The 6,740-nt window shown below is 51.0% G+C and overlaps 1 pseudogene; it reads right to left on the bottom strand.

Moving 5' to 3' along the window:
* On the bottom strand, nt 1-1,154 carry LOC148852775 (granule-bound starch synthase 2, chloroplastic/amyloplastic pseudogene; annotated as a pseudogene).
* Nucleotides 1,155-6,740: the final 5,586 nt, after the last annotated feature.

Here is a 6,740-nt window from a genome sequence, read left to right as displayed (position 1 = left end):
CTATTGTGCGGCCTGCTGTGCGTGCTGCTGCCTATGACTGCGCCGCAGTGCGTTGCCGGTCGGTGTGTCCATAACATCACACCCCTCCTGGACAACGAGCTTTTCCTCAAGCTCGAATTCCGAATATGTGGCTTGGAACTCTGCCAATGGATCAAACGACTGCACACTATCTCTCAGTCCACCAACAACATGAACAACAGGGACTGTCCCATAGCTCAGTGCATAAAGCTGGTTTAGTCCACATGGCTCAAATCTAGAAGGCTAGAGTAGGATGTCTACAACATCAGTTATTCGATGGGCCATTTGCATAGAGGAACCAACCCAACCCCTGACTTTGTCATGGTGTTGACTCTCAAGATGTTTGAGAAGTTGTTCTTGGTCAGGTCTCCCAGTACCCAACATGACTAGTTGCACATCCTGGTCCACCATCCAAGGAATGGACTCAACAACGAAATCAATACCTTTCTGATGGTCAAGCCTGCCAATGAACCCAATTAGATGAACATTCTCCCGAAGAGGAAGACCAAGCTCCCTTTGTAGAGCTGCTTTGCATTGAAGCTTGCCAGTCTGAAGAGTCTCCGCAGAGTAATTGGTGTAGCCATCCAATGCCAGGTAAACATCTAATTGTGGGTTCCCTTTGCATCAATCCCATTCACGATTCCCTTCAGCTTCCAATCAAACTCATTTATTATTTGATTTAGACCCCAGCCACCTTCTTTAGTTTTCAGATCCCAGGCGTAACCATGGCTTACAGTGACTACACGATCTGCTGTTCTCAGGCCAGCTGCAAGGACATTGAAGTGTTCCCCACCTCCTGGGTCATGTAGTTTGAAGTAGTTTTGTGGAAGATCCACATAACGAAAATCGCGTACTGGACCATGCCCCCGGTGTGCTATGTTGTGGATCACAAGAACGCACCAGGTATGCTTACAAAAGATAACCTCAAGAGCAGCCTCCATATCCTGACCATCCACCTTATATTTCTTGTGCACTCCTGTTTCTTGGGCTTCTGCATAGTTACCATACCGTGGTGCCACAACCATAACTCTATGTCCATGCCGAGCCAAAGCCATCGGTAAAGCCCCAGCAACATCGCCAAGCCCACCTATCTTCGACCAAGGAGCGCATTCTGTAGGTACCAATATAATGTTCATGACATTGTCCCCGATCAAGGGAGGAGATTTACAGTTTCATCCTCCGTGCGCTGATCCTTGGGAATAACTGCGGCTGTAGGGGCAGCGATCTGTTGTTCGCTGGATGCCTCTGCCCAGTCTAGACGATGACTGTTTGTGTTGGCGATTCCCTCAGAACTCCTTTCTTTGTTGGAGAGGAATGCTTCTAGCCGGCGTCGTAGCTCCCGGACATCTTCCTTGACTTCAGGAACCTCCATGCTGGTTTTTGCTAGCCTATGTTCCAGTTCGTTGACCTTGGATGATAGCTGCTCCATATCGCCCGTGATGCTTGGCTCTGATACCAAGTTGTTATGGGCCCAGGAATAGGATCTCATCATAGTCAGTCCACGGGGAGAAAGCCCTGCTTTCCCTTGCGCCTTCCCTTGTGTGCAGACCCTATTGTGGGAAACCAAATGGGTGGTTTGTCCAAGAGACCACCCGAACTCTCCGAATGGGTGATTTGTCCAAGAGACCACCCGAACTCTCCTCACTTTTTTCTTGACTGGAAAACTGAATACCTTCACTTCAATTCGTAGCTCCTTAAATAGGATATTACAAAAGGAAATTCCTTGTTGGATTCGGCTAGGCTAGGGTAATCCAACTCAAACTAAAATTCCTAATTACCTACTCCTAATGGTAACACAACTCCTACTTCTAGTGGCAAACAAAACTCTTACTAAGAAGATAAGATAAGGGATAAGGGATAAGAGATGGTGAAGCTAGTGGCGAGTTGGTGAGCAGAGCTGATGTGGTAAGATAAGTGTGGACCCACCCTGATGAGCTGTCATGTGGGCTCTGCCCTACTGCTGCTACCGGGCAGTGCGTGCGTCTCGCGGTGCTGCTATTGTGCGGTGCATTCTGCTGCTGTGAGGTACGTGCTGCTGCCGTGCGGTGCATTCTACTGCTGTGAGGTACGTGCTGCTGCCAGGCGGTGCATGTTGCACGCTGTCGGGCGGTGCGTGCTGCGTGCTGCCAGGCGGTGCGTGTTGCACGCTGTTGGGCAGTGCGGTGCTGTCGGGTGGTGCATGCTGCGCGCTATCGGGCGGTGCGTGCTGCGCGCTACCGGGTGGTGCATGCAGCGTGCTGCCAGGCGGTGCGTGCGGCATGCTGCCAGGCGGTGCGTGCTGCTGTGCGGCGCTGCCGGGTGGTACGTGCTGCTGTGCGGCGTTGCCGGGCGGTGCCTACTGCTGTGCGGCCTCCTGTGTGTGCTGCTACCTATGAATGTGCCACAGTGCGCTGCCGGTCGGTGTGTCCATAACTGCCCCATTGTGCGAAAGGCCATGGGCTGGTGAGATAATTGAGGTCGGCCACAAGCTGATGGTGAATATTGGCTTGCTTCTGGCATTTGTCACATTTTCTGACGAGTTCGATGGCATTTGCCTTCATTGTTGGCCAATAATACCCCTGTCGTAGTGCTTTTTGGGTGAGGTACGTGTTGCTGCCGTGTGGTGCGTGATGTTACCTAGTGCTACTGCCGTGCAGTGTGTGCTGCGTGCTGCCAGGCGGTGCGTGTTGCACGCTGTCGGGCGGTGCGTGCTGCGTGCTGCCAGGCGGTGCGTGTTGCACGCTGTTGGGCGGTGCGACGCTGTCGAGTGGTGCATGCTGCGCGCTGTCGAGCGGTGCATGCTGCGCGCTACCGGGTGGTGCATGCAGCGTGCTGCCAGGCGATGTGTGATGCGCGCTGTCGGGTGGTGCGTGCTGCTGTGCGGTGCTGCCGGGCGGTGCCTGCTGCTGTGCGGCCTGCGGTGTGTGCTGCTGCCTATGAATGTGCCACAGTGTGCTGCCGATCGGTGTGTCCATAACTGCCCCATTGTGCGAAAGGCCATGGGCTGGTGAGATACTTGAGGTCGGCCGCAAGCTGATGGTGAATATTGGCTTGCTTCTGAAATTTGTCACATTTTCTGATGAGTTTGATGGCATCTGCCTTCATTGTTGGCCAATAATACCCCTGTCGTAGTGCTTTTTGGGTGAGGGCCCTGCCCCCCAAGTGCTTGCCGCATAGACCCTCATGAGTGTCACGGAGTACGAGCTCGGCTTCGGTAGGTTGCAAGCAACGCAGGTAGGGGAGCGTGTAGGATCTCCGGTACAACTGTTCGTCTATTATGATGTATTTGGCTGCCTGGTGCTCTACACTTCTGACTGCATTGCGATTTGCAGGGAGGGTCCCGTGTAGCAAGAAGCTCGCGAGTAGGTCAATCCAGCTCGGCTCTACTTGAATGACAGGAGCGACCTCCTCTGCCTCCCCGAGAATGCTAGGTCGAGGCAGGTTCTCTATGTACATGATTCTCATGGTGATATCGCTGATGCTGGATAATCAGGATAGGCATCGGCCTCAGCGTTATCCGACATCGGGATTTGCCTAATGAAGTGTGATTGTAAGTTGAGCAGAGCCTCTCTTACTTTGGCTAAGTAATCAACCATGGTTGGTTCACGAGCTTACTCGGTTGACTATGAGCTGAGAATCACTATAGATGACAATGTGCTTGGCTTTTACTTCTCTGGCTGAAGCTAGTCCAGCTATCAATGCTTTGTATTCTCTTTCATTGTTGGATGCCGCGAACTCGAAGTGTAGTGTGTACTCCAATTTCGTGCCACTTGGGCCGTGCAGAACTGTTCCGGCTCCGCTGCCCTACTGGTTCAAGGAGCCATCTACGTGAAGGATCCAGGGCTCCTCATCCCAGTTTGCACTTGGCCTAACTAGGAGAGATGCCACACTGGCTGCTACATCATGGGGCCCAGACTCAACTGGCTTGGGAGCTCTGGGCGAGCCCGGACTAGGGGCCTCGTGCTCAACTGGCCTGGGGACTTCGGAGCTGAAAGTGCACTCAACAATGAAATCTACTAAGGCTTGGGCCTAAATAGCAGTTCACGGCTTGTATTGGAGGTTGTACTCACTGAGCTCAACTGCCCACTTCGTTAATCGACTAGAGACCTCGGGCTTAAGTAAAACTTGCCTCAGAGGTTTGTCGGTGAGGACGATAATAGTATGAGCCTAGAAGTACAAATGAAGCTTCTGAGCTGCGATGACCTATGCGTAGGCTAGCTTCTCTATCTCTGGATGTCTCGTCTCTGCTCCCTGCAATACTTTACTAACATAATAGATGGGTCGTTGGACCCGATCTACTTCCTTTATCAGTACCGAGCTGACCACTTTGTCACTTGTCAAGAGGTACAACTCTAAAACATCGCCCTCTTCGGGCCGAGTTAAGATTGACACACTAGCGAGGTATTTCTTGAGCTCGTCAAACGCGAGCTGGCAGTCTTGGGTCCATTCGAACCCTTTGCTTTTAATTGCCTTAAAGAAAGGCAGACAACGGTCTGCAGACTTGGACATAAAGCGGCTCAGGGCGGCTATGCGGCCATTCAACCTCTGAACCTCCTTCAATTTATGGGGTGGTCTCATATCTAAGATGGCCTTAATCTTATCCAGGTTGGCCTCAATGCCTTATCGGTTAACGATGTATCCTAAGAATTTGCCTGAGGTGACACCAAAGACACACTTGTTCGGATTCAACTTCATGTTAAATCGTCTCAGAATTTGAAATATAGAATGCAAGTCTTGTATTAATTCATGTGAGAATTGAGTTTTGACGACCATGTCTTCTACATAACACTCTATTTTTCTGTCAATTAATGGCTCAAATAATTTATTTACAAGCATTTGAAAGGTTGCCCCAACATTTTTTAACCCGAAGGGCATCACCTTGTAACAATATAGACCGAACTCTGTGATGAAGGCAGTCTTTTTTTCGTCCGCCGGGTCCATCCTGATTTGGTTATAGCCCGAATAGGTGTCTAAGAAACTCAACAACTCGTGCCCTAAGGTCGCTTCCACTAGACGGTCGATTCTGGGGAGTGGGAAGCAATCTTTTGGGCAGACTCGATTTAGGTCGGTGTAATCGACGCACATGTGCCACTTGCCGTTAGCCTTCTTTACCAGAACGGGGTTGGCTACCTAGCTCAGGTAATGAACTTCTCTTATGAAGTCAGCTACGAGGAGCTTCGCGACCTCCTCATCGACTACTTTCCATCGCTCTGGGGCTAGGTTGCGTTTCTTTTGTCTAACGGGCCTAACTACAGGATCAATGTTGAGCTTGTGAGTTATAAGATTAGGGTCTTTACTAGGCATCTCTTCCGAGGAAATGCAAAAATATTTAAGTTTTGAAGTAGGAAACTAACTAGTTTGGATCGCAGGGGTTCCTGGACTGAAGAACCGATCTGAAGTGTTCGAGTTGGGTCTGCTGCTGAAGTCGGAACAACAATTGTTTCTTCCGTGGGTGTAGCTCGTTCTTCGCCTTACTCCATAGACCGCTCCAGTTCGAGGTTGTTGGCCACCTTGGTCTTCCCCTTAAGGGTGGTGACATAGCACTTGTGAGAATCTAGCTGGTCGCCCCGCGCTACCCCCACACCGAAGTCTGTAGGGAACTTCATTGCCAAATGATAAGTGAAGACCACCGCCCATAGGACATGGGTGATCGACCAGCCTATTATGGCGTTGTACGGGGAGGGGGTCGTGACCACTAGGAAGTCATGGTTGAGTCTAACTACGCAGGGCCATGTGTTGACTTCCACAGGTATTGTTATTTTCCCAAGGGGCCTGACTTCTTCTCCACTAAAGCCCACCAAGGGAGTGTTCATGGGCCTCAAGTCACTTCCCTGCAACTGAAGCTGGTCGAACGCAGCTTTGAAGAGGATATCTGCCGAGCTACCTGAGTCAACAAGGGCGTGCCTGACCTCGAAATCATTTATCCTTACTTTTATGACAAGCGCATCGTCGTGGGGGTAGTGGACCCCGCGCGCATCATCCTCCGTGAAGAAGATCGGTTCCTCTATCTTTGACCGCTTTGAAAGGATTTTGCTCTTCCCTGGCAGCTTCACGAACTGACATCCGAGATGCCGCCGAGGTACAGCCTACAACGATCGAGCCTCCAACTATCATGTGGATGGTGCCCCGAACTGGCCTCTCTTCTGGATGCTGCCTTTGTGACTGCTCTGCCGGCCTGCTGCTGGACTCGGGAGCATCCTTACCATGCTCCCCTTGCCGACCTGCCTTATTATTATTATTGTTGTTATTTTGTACAAAATTCCTTAGATATCTGCGGCGAATGAGTTCCTCTATCTCATCACGGAGATTCTTACAGTTCTCGGTACTATGACCGTGGTCTTTGTGAAAACTACAATACAAATTTTTATTCCTTTCATTAGGATTCCCCCTTAGGCGGGGTGGCTAGTTCATGTATGGGGCGTCCTTGATTGCCATTAGGATTTCAGCTTGCTTAGTGTTCAGTGGGGTGTAGTCGGTTTGGTTCGCTACAGGGGCTCGGAACGGCTGACCCGGCTTTGCCCCCCGAGCTACATCCTTCTTCTTTCGGCTATCTCCTTGGCTGAAAGGTTTCCCTTCTCTTTTTCTCTTTTCAGGGGTGCTCTTGCCCTTCTGGTTGTTCTCCTATTCCGTGGCTATGAACCTGTCTGCGAGCTTGAGGAATTCAGTTATGGTCGCTGGCTGGATGACAACCATGTGCCACTTGAATTCTTTGTGCACCACGCCCTTCTTGGCTGCTGCAAGGC

This window comes from Nelumbo lutea, chromosome 5, assembly GCF_056320005.1.
Source record: "Nelumbo lutea isolate HS-2025 chromosome 5, American lotus-T2T, whole genome shotgun sequence".
NCBI classification, from domain to species: Eukaryota; Viridiplantae; Streptophyta; class Magnoliopsida; order Proteales; family Nelumbonaceae; genus Nelumbo; species Nelumbo lutea.
Note: the sequence above shows the minus strand (reverse complement) of the source record. Positions and strands in the feature narration are given on the sequence as shown.